Source organism: Sinocyclocheilus rhinocerous, unplaced genomic scaffold (genome assembly GCF_001515625.1).
Source record: "Sinocyclocheilus rhinocerous isolate Xijiao unplaced genomic scaffold, SAMN03320098_v1.1 scaffold1180, whole genome shotgun sequence".
Classification (NCBI taxonomy): Eukaryota; Metazoa; Chordata; class Actinopteri; order Cypriniformes; family Cyprinidae; genus Sinocyclocheilus; species Sinocyclocheilus rhinocerous.
This window is the reverse complement of record NW_015665886.1, coordinates 1,128,570-1,144,372: the sequence shown is the minus strand read 5'-3', so window position 1 is coordinate 1,144,372 and position 15,803 is coordinate 1,128,570. Positions and strand designations below refer to the sequence as shown.

The 15,803-nt window shown below is 35.9% G+C and overlaps 1 long non-coding RNA gene across 1 annotated transcript; it reads left to right on the top strand.

Moving 5' to 3' along the window:
- The first annotated feature begins 12,793 nt into the window (after positions 1-12,793).
- On the top strand, positions 12,794-15,797 carry LOC107731636 (uncharacterized). Its single transcript, XR_001638789.1, has 3 exons — positions 12,794-13,008; positions 14,408-14,551; positions 14,891-15,797. It is a non-coding gene; the product is annotated as an uncharacterized LOC107731636 (long non-coding RNA).
- The last annotated feature ends 6 nt before the right edge of the window (positions 15,798-15,803 follow it).

Sequence of the window (15,803 nt, the reverse complement as noted above, 5' to 3'; positions counted from 1 at the left end):
AAGTTTACATGTAAAATGCAACTAAAAAACTAAAACAAAAAGGGAAAACAATAGAAATAAAAATCTTACTCGCCAAAGGTCGTGTAAACTGTATGCTGCAAAAGTAATTTGTACGTGAAAAGCTAACCACTTTTTGTGAGGGTTGTCCTAGTTTCATGACTTTTTCAAACTTTAAGTTTATCTTAGTCATTAGTAATATAACAAAATTAGGTCATACACTCTTAAAAAATAAAGGTGCTTCACAATGCCATATAGAAGAACCTTTTTTGTCTAAATGGTTCCATAAAGAACCTTTAACATCTGAAGAACCTTTCGGTTTCACAAAAGGTTCTTTGTGGTGAAAGAAGGTTCTTCAGATTATAAAAAGGTAAGAAAGAGATGTTTCTTTAAAGAACCTTTGACTGAATGGTTCTTTGTGGAACCAAAAATGGTTCTTCTATGTCTATGGCATTGCTGTGAAGAACCTTTTAAGCACCTTTATTAAGAGTGTAGTACTCCTGTGAACAGGACATCATGATAGTTTTATGTAACTACTTGAATCTTTGAGGACAACTGAATGGTTTGCAGAATATGCCACTGTGGTTATGTGTGTGATAGTTGAAATAGCTTCAGTTGCTATCAAACTCAGCTCATTACTGGAGAACATAGAAGACATCTGCTGCGCATGAATGTAGTTTAAACCACATGACAAAGATATTCAAAAATAACTTCTCTCTGAAAGCAGCTGCAGTATCTATATACCATCTATACTGCAGCATCTTCTGCAGTATAGATGGAGTGAAATATAATTTATTGTATCTTATGTATATTTAACATTAAATTGTGAGGGTGTTTTTGTGTGTTTTTAAATAATTCATATTGTGTTAATAAAGTATATATGGCTATATATGACATGTGTCTGCCTCAGCTTGCTGTTGATTTGCAGCAGTGTTGCATAATATGACAATACCCAGTTAGTACACTAGAAAAATGTCCCATCCTGGCCACCGTCCCTGCTTCTGAGCAGTACGGGAAAATAGTTCTGGCACGGCAGCTCCGTCTGGGCACAAAATCTCTGATTCATTTCGACTGATTAAGAAATCAATCAAATCATCGTTCATCGAGATGAAGAAAAAATGTGTAATTAAGTTATTTCTAAAACAAACCACCTCATCTTCAATTTCCCTCTGTGTTCATAATTGTGACACACTTCAATTTCTCACTCTGTCAGTCTCTCTCTCTCTTTAGGATTGGACTATGGCGTACAGAAACACATGGACAGGATATAGTTGTGACTCTAACCTAGCAACGGCAAGCTGATTGGTTAAGACGCAGGCTGTCCGAAGCACATTATTGGTTGGCTGTGCTGGTGTGAGATAGGAGGATGTGGACGAGGACAGAGAGAGAAACGTGAGGCCATAAAGGCTGTAAAACTTGACCATACGGGTGGAAGTGATAGTAAGTGCACGATAGACAGCTGTGTGTACAGTATGAGCTGTATGTATATATTTTTGTGTGTAATTGTCACAGTTTGGAGAAACGAATGTGTGTTTATGTGTTACTGCTAACAGTGTGTCACAAGACCTCATGTAAAACTGAACAGATGACTGTGCGCCTGACTGTCGCCTCAGCAGCGGAACAGTTTTAATGAAATGGTATCCTGTTGTTGCTAATTTTGACCGAAAGCCTCACAGATTCCACTGTCACAATAAACATAGGGCCAGTTCATCAAACACTGTGACTTGTCTTAGTTTTGTGCTAACTTTACAGAATAGTCCTTAAGAAGCATGTGTCATTCATTTGCTAAATGTAACTTTCATTTATTTTACTTTCTCTTTTTCTCTGTTATTTTCATTACTTTCAAACTAACCTTCTGTCTGCTGTGGTACACTGAATGTGAACAGAATGTTTTTTATGCAGTCACAATGAATCAGAACATCAAAAAAAGTATCCAAAAGCACCATAAAACTATTGTAAAAGTTGTTCATTCATTGGACATTGCTATCTCTTTCATGCACTTTCATGAATGCGCCAAGGTGAGCAAGGAATAACTATTTCGATCAGTTTGAATCTGATTCTATGGCTTCAGAAAACATAGAATTCAGAAGACAAGTTGTATGGATTACTTTTATGTTGCATTTTAGATTTGATAACTTTAGTTAATTTACTCATTTACTTTAATTATATTAAAAATAGTGGCCAGGATATTCTGAAAAAAGAAAATTTTGTGCTTTTGTAACATCAAGAGGGTTTGTAAAGTATATAATTTTTCTTTTTTCGGTGAAATATTCTAACACCTCTGACTTTTAAATTCCCCCACCCTGTTGTCTTTCATGTTCAGTAAGTGTCACCTGCCACACAATACCACGTCTGTACTTGTATCCTGAAGTACCCTTTTTTCTTTAATATGCTCAGCACCATCATGAGTCAGGTTAAAAGGCTGGACAAGAAGGCTCCAGCTTTTACCTCCCAACCCTGGAGGACAGAAAAAACATGGGGCCAAGACTAGAACCCTGGTGTACTCCAAAAGAATGAAAGCTAATCCACTGGCCTGGATTTGAGTGGATCTTACCCGGGAACATCCCTGGCCCCGCTAGCCTAATCCGTACTAAACACAGAGCTCACTTACGCTGATAGGACACCTGCTGCTCACCAGACAGCCAATAGGGTACAGGCAGAATGATAGTGTGCAGAGTGAAGACTGATTATCAATCTTTTTTACTGTCTGTCTGTCTGTGTGGAATGAGTTGGGCAAAAGGGATTGCCTGTATTTGGCAGCAGTTTGGATATTTTACATAAGTAAGAATCAGAAAAGCGAAAGGAGGAAAGAGAAAGAATTGAGTGATTGGCTAGATGGTCTGCATTTTTCTAGCTATCCATTCCTGGTGCTTGCATAACTTCATCCTTGTGCTTGCATAAAAAGCCTGCTGACACGTTGACAAGGGAATAATAGTAATTTACATTAGCATTTAGTACATCTCATTTGCAGAGTGAACATTTTGGAGAGTAGATACCATATTTCAATAGTGAAACCTCTTCTTAATAGAACAGTTTTGCAATTGCTTAGGAAAAATAGGTAATTATAGCAATTTAACATTATATTTAAAATAATTTTAAACATTTAACAGAGCCTAATCTGGAAATGATCAGACTTCAGTTTTTGTTGACTGATCATGAGAGATGACAGACAGGTCATATAGTCTTATAAGCACATAACAGACAAAAGTTAGCTGGTCACCCCTTTAATTTTTAACATTGTGTGTTTCTGCGTGTGTGGTATATGTGCTGTTAAGTGGGTTTCTGAGCTCCAGCTGGGATTGAACATGGCCGCCCATCGAGTTCCAGACCCGGGGTGAAAAAGAGCAGGAAATTTGGAAGCACATAGTGGGGAAAATAGTTTATGTCACTCCAGGAGTCTGGAGAAAGTCTTCTCAAGGCAGTGGAAAATAGAATTGGAGGTTTTTTCAGGTGATTAATGCTCTCTGACTCTGTGTATATGTATCTATCTATCTGTCTATAGTTGGTCACGCAAACGGGGGCTAAATCATAATTATGGGTCACAGGTGAGAAATATTTGATTATTATTAGTATTTTTAATATCTTAATTGTTTCTGTTTTTGTAGCTCTATGTGTTAATGATTGTCTTTGTAGTTTCTAATTTTATTTATCCTATAGGGTATTTTTTAGAGAAATAGGCTAACTAAGATGTTAACCTGGGAACTTTTTTTTTTCATTTTAGGTCAATGTCTGGATTGGACATCCTTTTTTATTGTATTATACCAGTGTGCACAACACATATTCCTCTGGATATGTCCAGAATCAACTTTCCACTGCTTTAAAAACCAATACTGGCATAAAACAAAAGGGAGCAGATGGAATTTTAATCGCCAGGGGCTTTTGGATTGCATATAGGTAGGAAATTGCTAAACAGGGAATGTTAGTCAAAAAATATTGACATGAAAAAGAGAAAACCACTCACTGCTCTTGGCTTGTTTACCTCAACTTGAATAAGCCATCTATATTGGAATATGAACAAAATTGGCCTTATTTTAATTTCATGTTTGCTTCTCAGTCAGACTTGCTAAATTAGTATTTCTCTCTCATATTAATATATTATATATTAATAATTATATATGAATAATTCAGGTTAGAGAAACAATTGAGAAATTAACTTTTTAAATGTACTTGTCCTCTCATTACTGCCATGAGCAACTTGTCTCCCATAATGTCAGTTTCATCTAAAAACACAAATTTTTGTGAATGAGCAGGTGTTAAATGCTGAGAAAAGAAAGGTTCTGTCGCTTTACCACGATAGATACTATACAACAATATCATTGGTCTGTCATTGGTTGGACAATTGGATAGCCCCACCCCAAACTCCTGCCACCGACTGCGCTGATCAAAAGCATGATGTGAAACGACTGACTGACGACACAGCTTAATGCTCATTGGTTCAGACAACCGTGATGCTGCGTTCTCTTCTAAAATGTTTTATTTTTTTATCTGGTTCCATGTGATTATGTATTTAAATTATGCATGAATGTTCCCAAACACTATGACTATAGTGCGATCTCTGTGTGAGATATGTGATTGTTGTCATATTTCTATAAAAATCTAAAATACATGTTTGTATTAAAGTAAAAATGGATGATAAATGCACCTTTCGTATGGAATTAAATAGCAAGCACTTTGAGTGTCTTGTTCATCATATTTATTTTCATATAAAAGCATCAGAACTGAAATTATATCATGTTTATAAGCAACACAGCACATGAGTGAGAATAACGCGATATCTGCCTTTGATCTCGTAGGTATCTGTTCCACTTCGAGAGGTCAGAACTGTCCGTCTTGACTGCGCTTATTTCACTCCTCCCCTCACTGCAGCCGCCTACTCTCGCCAGCATTTCAAACAAGCCTATTCTGAGCTGTATCTGCATAAATAAAAAAAAAAAGATAGACACCAGATATAATTTTTGATGTTTTTTTACTAGTGGGTGCAGGACACTATAGTTCATTTATGTGAGTGAGGATAGCAAAATGAAGTAAACTGTGACATATTATACCCAAAAATTCTTCATACAGTGGACTACCAGTAAAATTGATACAAATTTGGAACCAAAAATTATTCAGACACTTTGACCTGATAATGTTTTGCTTAAGTTTTTCTTCTTTAATTTCTAATGCGATCTTTTTACACCACAGACTGAACAAAATTAAGCATTAATTGGTTGACCTAAATTGGTATTATCTAATTGTGTACTTAAATTTAACAACTGACAGCTGACAGCTATTCAACCTAGTTCATTACATACCTTTCTATCAAAGTTATCTGGCATTATCAAGATTAATTTGTTCTGACACAGTTTAACTCTGAGTTCTTGTCATATTTTATTACCATTTTCTAAATTATAGCGAGTAAACTGCGATAATGTGAGAAATGTTGAAGGTGTCAGAATAAGTTTTGGTTTGACTGTATATATATATATAATTGTATATATATATATTATATATTAAGGGTTTTTAACATTCCAAATTACATACGATACCTTTAATATTTTTTCACACCACAGACCTATACCATCCATTATCAGTACAGCACAGTCTCAATACACACATATGGCCAAACTTTAAAAATGGCTGAGTAACCCAATAATGCTAATATATATACACACACACAGAACCCAATCTGGCAGTAACAGAGAGCGGTATTGTGCTGGTATCAGGTGTTGGCGTGACCTAGGCGTGTGATAAGGGCAGGAGCGCGTGAATGCGTGGGGTCAGCTGAGCTCTTCAATGGGCTCCGGCTCCAACCAACACAGCCACTCTCCACTGCTGTATGGAGCCTTTCAGCTCACCCTGCTCCACTTCCAGACCCCTCTGCTGGGCTTCTGGCCCAGAGGATCGGCCCGGGTTCATCCGGAGATGTGTAACCAGTGATTCAGCAGGCACAGACAGTAAAGCTTTTTGTCTCTGTATGCATTCCCTTTCTGCGTCTCTCTCACTCTCACACATAAGCACAATAGTGATCCAGTCATATGGCCGAGACTGCAAACACTATGACAAAGAAAAAAACCTCGTAAACCACTCTGTCCCTTGCCTCGTGTTTGATGATGTTTGCATTATGTGTTTGCACAATGTGTGTCTTTGTTGATGGAACTGAAACTTAGTCTGTTTCTCCTCCATCCTACTCCTTGTTTCCAGCAGAAGTCGTTGAAGAAAAATCTCCCTCTTTCAATTTTTTTATGCTTTCCATTAGAATAGGCCTGTTAAGCGGAGGGTCTAAAAATACTCATGGAGGTCTGGCTTTTCCCTTCTCTCCTTCAGGGCACAGAAGATTGTGGCAGGCTGTGTGTGTACACGCAAGCTATAATTAGTGTGAGTGAAGGAAAGGTAGTGTTACTTGATGGGGTGGGGTCCACCATTAGGGAGTGATGGAGTGGGGGAGCTAGAAAGAGCTGACGATTGACATGCACACACTCACTTGCATATACTGTACAGTATGTGTCCTAGCTTCCATGGAGCCATGTACAAACACAGACATCTGATATGTCTTATCATATGCCTACAAACACGGTTCCACACTCAGGTGTGGATGGATGCTCTTTAATACATTTACACAGCAGTATAAGGCAGAACACACTTCCAAAAGTTTAATGAATTCAATCAACAGACAAGAGTTCTTTTAAATGCAGTCTGAACCTCGGTAGATCACTGTACAGCAAATGTTACTCATATATCTATATACTTGAATTTAAATATTGTTAACTTCAGGCCTACTGTATGTGTTGTATGATCACAATTGTATGATTTTTTTTTATGTAATATTAATTCTTTATGCACTTATCACCTACTTATACATAGGTATACAAGTAATAAAAATTATAGCCTAAATAAAATTAAATAATCATATATATAGGAAAATCTCTCAATCATTGTTGTATTGCATTACACTATATGTTTGGCGTCCACAATAAAAACTATAGAACTATGTCCATAAAACTAAGCATTTAAATATATAAGCTATATATATAACTATTTATCTATTATTTATTTATTATTATTTATAATATGCAATCTTACTAAGTCTATACTTACTAAGAATGAATGTTAGTCTGCTATACAGTTATAAAGATCTCAATGATTTACATTACAAGCTACATAATTTCATCTTACTTTTTGGTGATATAGATAAGCAATTGCACCAAATTGCATATTTTTGTTCAGTTTGGGCTTCTACATAAAACAGAAGTGTTTTTTCCTCTTTGAGTAGATATCCATATTATCCTATATCATATATGAGCCATAAAAGCTGATGAATAAAATATGATGCTTAAAAAAAAATATATATTTTATTTTATTTTAAGGTTCAATAAACTGTTCCATTTAAAAAATCTGACCATTATTTCACATATCAGGCTTTTACAGGGAAAAAAACAGTTAGACCACCAAACTTTAATTTTCTATCTTCTTCTTTTCTCTGTATTCCTGTCTAACTCAGTCTCATAATGCCTGACGTTAAGCCTAGTGTAGTGAGAAGCAAAATGAAATAATCTCTCTTCCTTGGCAAAGCGACATACATGTCCTTCCAAAAGTTAAACCCTTCCATTTTGCATGTGAGGATATTTCAAGTAAATGTCCCTCTTCCGTTGTGTTTGTCTAACCCTGCCCTTATTTATTGTTCCATTCCTTCACTGCCATTTCCCTTATTTTGTTTTATTAGCATTTTGGTCTAAGGAAAATTCCTAAAGCGACATCTCTGTGTCTTCCATTAGTGTATCGCAGAGGAAAGTTTGAGTAACTGTCGTCAGCTCTTTAAAATGCATGTTATGTTGTGCGGTGTTAGTTTTAGAGTCAGTTTTTCCTTTATAGTGAAGGGTGAATTTGTGATGTCATTATGTGACATTTAGCAATACCGTGAAATGTCATGCTATACATAATAACATAATACGACTGAGCTAAATGTTGATTTATGTTATTTTTGACATCAGTCTTTAAACATTCTGAGACATTGAGTCCCTCAAGTCTTCTCTTCCTTCTGACTTTTAAAAACATACGCCGCAAATATGATATTTCAATTATTTTACACACACACACACACACACACACACACACAAACACACATATTTATACTGTATACTCTCTCTCTCTCTCTGTATACCCTTTTATTTTCTCTTTTTGCCAGGTCCTTGTTTTTTGTCAAGTACCTCAAAATTTGCTACCATGTACAGTTCATGTATTCTCTTTCTAGTGTCAGTATCCATGTTATTACCAAAATGTTTCATGCGTTTTCATCACTGATAATAAGAAATGTTTTTGAGCACCAAATCAGCATATAAGAATTTTTCGCCTTTGTTTTCAGCACTGTAAAAGTTCACATATTCTGTTTCATGTGTCAGTTTGCAGCACTCAACAGTGTGTAAATATCTGAACTAATCTCCAGTCACACTGTTCGCACGTCTTTTCACACTGCTGCAGTCCAGCCAGTGAAAGCATAGACAGCCAGGTCTTAACATTAAATAAACATTCATTAAACCATTGAAATAGGAGCTGCACATCTGCTGCAGAGTTCTCATAATGTTGTGGCTTTCCTGTCCACTTCAGCCACCGTCGGGGAAACTGGAGCTTATTTCAAACATGCGGTCCGGGTCGTAGCATCAAAAAAACAAGGCCACAGCTTGAACAAATACGCCAGAGTTTCTTTAACCTGAGCACAGGGTGGACAAACATAGCCGTTAAAGTGTAGCAGTCCTTCCCCCCGGTCCAGAAGAACACAAGCCCTTATTCAGAAACTGCCCACTGCACCGCAAGCCAACATCACAGACCTGTAATAGACGCAGGGTTAAAAGGAGGCCATTGAAAGAGACCTGCAGGTCACTGCTATATTTATAAACATTACTTTGCAGATTTTTTAGTGGCCTAACCACATATCCTGCAATTTAACCCTCTTTCACACACCCAGCACCACCCTTATGTAAACACTGTCACAGAGGATAGTGCTCCACTTTCCACCGAAGCGTCAGGTGACAGGTACAGTCTTGAGAACAAACGTATAGTGCTTTCACAAAATGGCTCTTAAAAAATCATTCTAAACATCTCTTATCGTCTAGTTCTCATACTAATTCATGGAGCAGAGACCTCCTGTTACATTTTGAAAACATGCTTGGTTTAAGCCATTGCAAAGTCATTAAAATAGCCATTTTTGATGTACAGACTATCAAGAGATGAGTAAAAAAAAAAAAAAAAAAAAGAATACTTTTATTCAACAGTGAAGCAATAAATTGATCAAAAGAAACTGTAAAAAAACATTTACTGTTACAGAAGATTTCCATTTGAAATAAATGCTGTTCGTTTGGACTTTCTATTCATCAAAGAATCTTGAAAAAAATGCATCATGGTTTCCACAATAATATTAACTGTTTTTAACAATGATAATAAAGTACATTTTTAAAATACAGTTATTTTAAGTTGTAATATTTCACAATATTACTGTTTTTACTTTATTTTTGATCCAATAAATGAAGCCTTGGTGAGCAAAAAGAGACTTAAAAAAAATATATACATTACAAATTTTAACAGACCCCAAAGAGTACTATATGTACATTACATTTTAGCTTTTAACTTTAGCTTAAATTAATATACTTTACATATAAAATATACGAGTAAACGTTTGTTTAATGCATATTTTCATTTCTTCACAAAAATTAGTTTGAGACAATAACCACCTTACTATCTTACTACTGCTGTACCAGCTCTGACCCCATAGGGGTCACAGACTCCTGTCTTCTCCAAACATGTGGACATGTGCCTTTTTATTGGAGATATATGCAAAGCTTGGCTCGCTTCTCCGCTCCTCCACCACCTTCCTCCACTCCTGCCAACATCTGCAGCTCCTCGGCCAACACCAACATCCACCTTTTCCTTTTACTCACTTTCTACACCCCCTTTACACACTCTCTTTCTCTGTTTTTCTTAATCAGTCTCTTTTCAGTGGATTTATGGTTCGACAACATCTAACTCCAGAACCTGATGAAGTGTAGATGAAAGGAAATGCGTGCCTCTAAAAACATCACTGTCAAGATCAAAACTCGCCAGCAGAAACTTTCCCAGCAGAATTATAGCTCATTCCAAATTACAATTTTAGAAAGTTATAAAAGTTTACTCACAAGCTGTTCCCATGTCCCCATTGACTTGGAAAAGAGCAGCCTGGATATTCTTCATAAATTCTCTTTTTGTTTACCACAAAAGAAAAAAAAGTTCTATAGGCTTGGAATGACATTAGAGCGAGCAAATGACAAAATTTATGTTTTTAGGTGAACTACTCTAAGTTATGCCTTCTAACGGAAACTTTGTGCTACTTTGCCCAGAGTGATGATGACTCATGTTACATGCCATTGTATTTTATTTTATTTTACAGATGCTAATGCATGTAAACTTTGATTGCCCTCAGTCACATCAGCAGCTGAGTCATTTTCGTTTTATGAACACACATTAATCAGAGCTCAGACCTTGTTTATGATAGCTGGCAGCACACGGGGGTCTGCATCCCGTCAAGCAAGGTTCAGCACAGACCTTTCTCTGAAGGTTGTCTGTCTGGAGCTGGAAAGATCCTTGTCATGATACTGGAGAGATATGAGAGCTATAGGTGAAGAGGCTTCAGATCATTACTGCTATCTGGCAGACAGCGTCTCCTCTCTTAGCTGGGAGTAGTCGAGGCCTTGGGCTGCCAGAACAGTCTGACACATGTCAACTGTGCTTCCTGACTGCAGAGTCAGCAGCTCTCTCTCAACGGAGCTCAATTCTGGGGAAACAGACTGAATGGCTCATCTGTGAGGATGCCAAAAATACAGTCAAACCAAAACTGTCCAGTATCACTATATAAACTATCATCTCGGTCTCGGTAGTTTGAGGAAAAAGTGTGATGCAGAAAGTTTTTGGCATTGTTTGTTTTATCATTTTATTTGCATTATTTATTAACTGTTGTTTAGAAGTCCTACTACACAAGGTACTTTGAAACTAGCTAGCTATGCTAATCAAGCAGCTAATCATGATTTCAGTTAAAATACAATTCAATTAAAAGATAGCTGTTTCACAGCCTGTGACCATATACTTTCTGTGTTAACACTGTCTGATATCCATGAAAACATTTGTAAAATCTTTATTAAAAACGATTAAAGTTTATACCACAGGCTCTGGTGAGTGTCTTAGTAATCACTTAATTTAATCAGACCATATTTTTCACAGTTATCTCAATTAGGATGGCACATAATATATATAACAACACATCTGTTGTGCTATACCGTTAATTGTTTGGAGTTAAAGGGTTGGTTCACCCAAAAATGAAAATTAGCCCATAAATTACTCACCCTCAAGTCATCCTAGGTGTATATGACTTTCTTCTTTCAGACGAATCCAGTCAGAGTTATATTAAAAATGGTCTTTGATCTTTCAAGCTGTTTAATGCAACTCAGCGGGTGTTGCATGCATCCTTTCAAAAGCAGTTAAATAAAATGCGCACATCCATAAAAAAAGTGTCTCACATGGCTCCGGGTGGTGAACAAAGACCTTCTGTAGCGAATAGATGCGTTTTTGTAAGAAAAATATCCATATTAGAGTGGCATTAAACAGCTTGAAAGATCAAAGACAATTTTTAATATAACTGACTGGATTCGTCTGAAAGAAGAAAGCCATATACAGTACACCTAGGATGACTTGAGGGTGAGTAATTTATGGGCTAATTTTAATTTTTGTGTGAACTAACCCTTTAATGGCTTGTTACTGGAAGAAACACATTTTAAACAGTGTTATTTTAGTATTATTTATATACGTTTATATATACTTTTACAGTTTTTATTTAATTTTTTTTTCAGTTTTCATTTAAATTTGAATGTAATTTAAGTACATCAAATTTATGTGCTTTTGTTATTTTTAGTTATTTGTTTTTTTGTAATTAGAAACAGATATAAATATTTATATTTTCATATGAATAAATATTTGTATCTAAATATTTTATATAATTTATTATTACTTTTTTTTTTCTTTATAGCATTAATTATTCTTTAATCTATTATTTATCATTTATTTAATCCCAGCTTTATTTTAATTACGGATTTTTAGTAGTTTTAGTTTTAGTTAACAATAACCACTCTTTTGAAAACAGAACTCCTACTGTCATGCTACTGCAAAATGTAGTTAAATTCTATTGAACTGTCTACTTATGGTGAGACTAGGCTAGCTAGTCTCCAATATTGATATTCCTATTGCTTTCCATGCATTTTATAGGCAGCATTTTCAGCACACTAGTCAGCACAACCAAAGGAGGGATGTGGAGAAATACAGTTCAGTCAATCGTGTCAGTCTCCTGTGCCAGATATTTGAAGCGCTCAGAGGGAAATGTGATAGGATTGGCAGCGAATTCCAAAACCCATAACCTGTCAGAGAAAGGAAGTCGCTGAAGGGTCACAGCAGCTTCACACACTGTCTTTATACAGTCCACATCTGCCTCGGCTGGGCATCAAAACAAAGTCAACATTTAATTTGAAATGAAGGAAACTTTGTTTGGATATGAAATAATGGAAGGAGCAAGGCATGGAAAACTATGAAGTTATTTTTTTATTAGGACTGAATGTTGCCTGTGGGTTGTACACAGAGAGAAAGAGAAATCTAATGTGCGCCCATTAGGTAAAAGGATGATGCAATGACTAATTAGATAATTGAGTTATTTGATTGCAATCAGCAGGAAACTATTTGGATGGCTTGATGGATGATCATGGCGTGTATCACTCCATAAAGAATATGGATGTTTCAAGGTAACTAAACTGGTTATCTGCACCATTCCGATCCCATTTTATCACTGTCAAATGTTAAAGGATGTCTCCATCCTTTTTAAATGTTTGGATGCTTACCTCCAATTAACAAACCAAGGACAAACCTTGGTAATTCAGACAAATCAGAAATATGAGTATCCCATTGGGAAATTGCATGAAGTCAAGGTTTATTGTACAACACCAGTTTCTGATTTTGAATGACAAGGTAAGTTTTATGACTGTGGACGGTAATAAAATATGAACCTTGAATATACATTGTTCAGTGTTTGGGAGTAACCAGTTACATGTAATGGCATTACGTAATGTAATTACAAAATAAATGTAACCAATCTGTTACATTTACTGAGATGTACATTTATAATTATAGTTACAGAGAATTGGACTGTTGGCCTTTTTGATAAATGTTTTATTTCCTATTTGGGTTTAATGTATATGCTTTATTTTTTTAAGATCAACTGTTTTTTTCCCCAGGCCATTATAGATGCCAGTGTTTCCTTTCATAGCTATGCAAAGATTTGATTTCAAAAACAGTATCATAGTTATTAAACTATTTCTTGTAATTTCAAATCTGTATTTAACCTCTGAATGTTGTCAAAACAAAAATAGTTGTTAAAGTCTGATTTTGTGGTGGCTGTGCTTTTTAAATTATGTTTGAAAACATTCATTAGAAATTTTGAAATCAAATCTTTGCATAGCTATGAAAGGAAACACTGGCATCTATAATGCCTGGGGGGGACAGTTTATCTTAAAAAATAAAGCATATACATAAACCCAAATAGGAAATAAAACATTTATCAAAAAAGCCAATTGTTCAATTCTCTGTATCTATAATTAAATTTAAAAAAAATTTATCAGTAACTGTAACAGATTAGTTACATTTATTTTGTAATTAAATTACTTTTCTAACGAAATTTTGAAAAGTAATCAAAAAGTAATTAAATGTAATCAGTTACATTAATAAGTAATTGAAATGGTTACACTACTTGTTTTTAAATAGGGTAACTTGTAATCTGTATTGCATTTCCAAAGTAACTTTCCCAACATTGACATTGTCTACATGCACTTATAACATCTTAGACTTTAACTTTGTAAAATGATTCCCCTAAGACTGTCCTTGTTGCATTGATATTGTGATATTTTGATTAAAATCAAAGTTATTGTAAAGTTTAATTTAATTCATTGATTCAAAATCACAGATAACATGAAATATTAGGCCATTACTGGCTGAAGTGTTTCTATCTCTGTTTTCCGTTAGTTTGTATGTAATGAGACCAAGCCAAATGCAAAAAAATAAAAAATCTGACTGGCAACAAAAACCTCAATAACGGTGCTCAACTATTGTAAAAAATAAAAGGGAAGCGTTGGTACACCACAGCTCTAAAAAAGCAAAAATGTTTATTTCATGTTCTCACCAGGTGACGTTTTGAGCCGTATGGCTCTTTATCAGATATGATGACCGTCTATTGAAGAGCCATATGGCTCAAAATGTCACCTGTGGTGAGAATATGAAATAAACATTTTTGCATTTTTGGAGCTGTGGTGTGCCAATACAGAAATTGATTGACACGTCAACAAAATCCCACCATGGGCTCTTATTCTTGCAGTTTATTTGGACAGTGCTGTGATTTTTCTGGGATCCTCAGTTGACTCAGCCTTTTAACCAGTCAACCGCATGTGAATAAGATGACGCTAATGGTCTACATGGGACATTTCGTCTTGGGAACATCCAAAGTAGACGTGAAGGCAAGGTAAGTGCCCAAAGCGATGGTCTGTTGGGAGTTAGGATGACTCAAAAGTCTCGCAGTGATTTCTGACAGAACTGGAAAAATGCCTTGGTGGCAGTTTTCAAAGGTTACGGTTTTTGAAAGGCGATCATTTCTTTAAAGCGATCAAATTTACACAACCGAAGTAGCACTGGCAAAAAATAAACTTCATGAGTTCAGCAAAACAATCAAGTCACAGATTAATATCTGGGGTGAGGTCTGAGGGAAACTTCACCTTTTAATAACGGAAACTATCAACTCATGATATTATCGAACAGCACGACTTGGAGGCTATTGATTTTGCTATTATTGTGTTTTCTAAAGTTCTAGCAAGGTGACTCGGTCGGGCTCAAACTCCATCCCTCCCAATGACCCCACGCTCCCACTGGACGAGTGCAGTTGATAAAGCACGTAAAGATCAGCTGCCCCTTGGCCTTTATAGATTAACGAATATGAGCTGTCAGCACCTCTCATCTACATTCCCAATGATTTACGTCAAGTTTAATGAGCCTGCCAGGGCCAGATAACACACTCACACTGACTTCTGGGTCTGCTATATGCATTATGCACACTGTCCATTCTAGCATCTTAAAAACTGCTATTATAATAAAATTATAACTTTATATTTTGTAGGACACTACATTTTTAAATGAGAGCATCTGTTATATGTACTACATGTAAATTTTGAGGCTTTGCAATATGCAGAGAACCTGAAAATCCAGTGAAGCCCTTTGTTTACATAGTATTTCAAGTAGCTTCTGAACAAATCCAGAGATCATATCATATCACCGAGTGAAGATCATCCATGCAGCTGGACAAATGCCTTGAATATTTTTGTTTATCGTTAATTACAGCTGTGTTTAATGTGACATGTCTTAGCACAAAGTGTATCACAGTGCTGACTGATAAAGACTTGGCTCAGAGGACTTAGCCAAAGCTTAGCCCTTGATCCAGAGTCATGAGCAGGTCGGAACAGTCTGGACATGCATGAAGGTCGAATGATCTGGTCCAGGAATAATATCAGACTTCCTCTAGACAAATGCAGGTTTTCACAGCCCACTGATTCTTGAGACGAGGCAAAACGGTTCACCTGCCATTTGTGAATATTTACTTTGAAATTAATCTGAGATTATTCTTAACACAAAGCACCATTTTATTTAGTACTTGATATTATGATGTTATCCTTCTCTTTTAAACCACCTGTCCTCAGAGCTTAATTCAATGCTTCACATATAGA